At 48.4% G+C, this 2,851-nt stretch overlaps 1 pseudogene; it reads right to left on the bottom strand.

The window, feature by feature from the left end:
• Positions 1 to 2,063: 2,063 nt before the first annotated feature.
• Positions 2,064 to 2,163, bottom strand: LOC113908402 (annotated as a pseudogene).
• Positions 2,164 to 2,851: the final 688 nt, after the last annotated feature.

Raw genomic sequence — 2,851 nt, 5'->3', positions numbered from 1 at the left:
GTGTGTGTGTGTGTGTGTGTGTGTGTGTGTGTGTGCACGCGTGCGTTCCCCTCACAAACAGTGTGTGCACTGTGTATGCAAAAACATGTATGTTTTATTATATCCCCTGGACTAGCTTCTACAACCACGTGTCAGAGGAGCAGGGATGTGAAGGCAGGACGTCTCTGATGGTTGTCCAAGTGCACTTCTGGGTTTGCATCAAGTGACTGAAGCCAGCATGTCCTAGCTTGGTAGCGGTAGAAGACGGGGGACAGAACGGTGGTAATAGCCCAAGGAAGAACCCCTGCCTGCCGGGCAGTCGGAAGCTCGCCCCCACCTCTGTTCCTCCCCCTGCATGCTCCACCCCCATCCCACCAACCTTAGGCTGGCCCACATGGGGAGAGAGACCACAGGACCTCAGAGCGCGTTCACCCCTCCCAGCTCTGCCGCTGCTCTGGCCTCGGAGGAGCCAGAAGGCCTGCATTAAAGGCTGTTACTGGAGCCAGAAGGTTGCAATCAGGAGTTGGCTGGCAAGGCTATGGGTCACCAGAAGGGTCACCCCTGACTTATTTCCATGTCCTGCAGTCCTGTCAGGAGGTCTGTGGGGGCACAGAAAGCAAACACAGCAGAGGGCTCCAATCAGAAACAGCCTGTGACCTCCTGTAGCCCAGAGCAGGCATGATGGTCAACTTTCCTACAGCTCCCTGAGGACTTGGGTGGAGGCGCATAAAAGTGCATATCGGAGTGTCTCTGGGCACGTCTTTGTACTTCACGGCCTTCTGCAGATTGGTGCCAAACGCGCATGCATTGTGTGCAAGCGTGAGACACTCACAGGGCGAGAACTTTCAGGGGACACAAAAGCCTCTAAACGTCTTCTGTGTGGTGTCAGCGAGTTCAAAGTGACCAGCCTCACGGGCTGCTGGGTGTCCCTTGCTCTTTTGTGAGAAGGCTTGAAGGAAGCATCCTGAATGGCACGGCTAATGGACAAGCGGATCAGACTGCCGACCCTGTCACTCAGTGGATTTGACCAAATCAATCAGTATCAGGTCTGATCAGTATGGGAAGGCGATGCAGGAGAACGTGCCTTGAATACGGCCTTGACAGGGATGGAGAGAGCACACAGCAGCCCGCATTCTCCTTCCTCTCTCTGTTAGGCCTCCTGGTCCCTGCTTCATGCGTGGTGACATTCTTTGGCAGCAATGTTCTCTCCTTGACTATCAGATTCCTTTTGGAATGGAAGGTCCCCTGCTAGTATTATGGGCCTCTTCTAGGCCTTTCTGTGCTGTTGTCCTGTACTTTTAATATGCATAGTACCTCACCTATTGACTTCATATAATGGTTCCAATTTACATGTTGCTTTGCATGCGATTTGCATGACATTAGGTCCAGTCCCCCCTTCAATGAATATTTATCAACAGTCACATACCAGGGAGATGTTACATAATGAGAAGGAGGACCAAGGATACAAAATCCTCTAAATCTTTGTTGCTTTTCACCAACGGCCTCTACCCCTTTTCCCCGTCCACTAATCCATCTCGCCACCTACTTTTCTTTGACAGCTTCTTAATAAAAGTTGGTTTGCTTGGGATAATCACTAGTTTGGCTTCTCAGAGCTTAGCCCCGCCTGGAATATATATACCTGAAGAGTCAGAGCATACTGAAATTGTACCTGCATGTGGCTCTTTACATAATTTCTACCAATGACATCACGGGCTTCTTGGGCTCCTTCCTTTTAGACTGACCGAGTGTCAGTTCTGCATCTACCTTAAGAACACTTCGGAAGTGGAGCCTTTATTCCACTAACACTGAAGAAAGGAAGAAACTGAGACATGAACCTTAGGAGGAATTTACCAAAGGCTACTACACCAAGTTCAAGCTCAACATGAGGCTACCCCGCATTTTCCGGATTCTATTATGTCTGAGTGCTAAGAGAAGGAGGTTAGACGCACAAAAATTGTGCCCTAGAGAGTTCATAATATGCCTTCCCTGTCCTTATACAATCCTTCTGAACTTGTTTTGGGGCAGTTTCACTTGCGTGGCTGTATAGGATATGGACCTACGTAATATGTGGATCCAGTTGCTTCAGTGATTCCTGCATTACTCCATGGAGTAGTGTATCGTGGACCCTCTTTAAACTAAGAACAGATACTACACTTGATCTTAGCCAAAAGGCCAAGAAGCGATCATGGACCCTCTTTAAAATGGGACCTTTGTATAAGATAGAGTAGTACAGATCATGCTTCAGCAACAAATAAAAATATCAATTTGCACAGTCCAACAAGATGGCCAGTTGCCCTCCACGTGGTGGCTCAAAGATCCCGGTTCCTTTTATTTGGTGGTTCTGCCATCTTGGAGTCTTTTACTTCCAATTGTAGGGGCAAGAATATGCAAGATGGCTTAGGGGTCCAGCTGAGCAGTGGTGGGCACTGCTTCCGTTTAACACAATTGCAAGGAAGATTGGGAAATGGAGAGATGCACAGAAATATGGGTGAACACTGATGATCTCTGCCATACCCACTTAGCTGTGGGCCTCCAAACAAATCACCTGTTCTCTCCAGGCCTTCCTTGTTTATCCATGAAAAGGGGACAAAGTCCCCTAGCTTCTGGAATTCTTATGAGAATTAAATGAGATAATACACAGGAAGGTACCTACCAGCACAGTGCCAGGCACAGAGCAGAGGCTAAAGAAGTGCTCCCCTCTTTGCAATCCCAACCCTCTTCCCTATTCGTTGTTTCTTTTAACACACAGCAAAAGAGGAGGCAGGCAGGATGGTCTACATATGGTTTTCGTTGGATAAATCAGGATGTGAGGAGATGCCATTTGCATTCTTTGCTGGTCTTCTCAAGGCAAATGAGTAGCATCTAGCTGTTT

This window comes from Zalophus californianus, chromosome 16 (genome assembly GCF_009762305.2).
Source record: "Zalophus californianus isolate mZalCal1 chromosome 16, mZalCal1.pri.v2, whole genome shotgun sequence".
Classification (NCBI taxonomy): Eukaryota; Metazoa; Chordata; class Mammalia; order Carnivora; family Otariidae; genus Zalophus; species Zalophus californianus.
The sequence above is the reverse complement of the archived record's forward strand: the minus strand, read 5'-3'. Positions and strand labels throughout refer to the sequence as shown.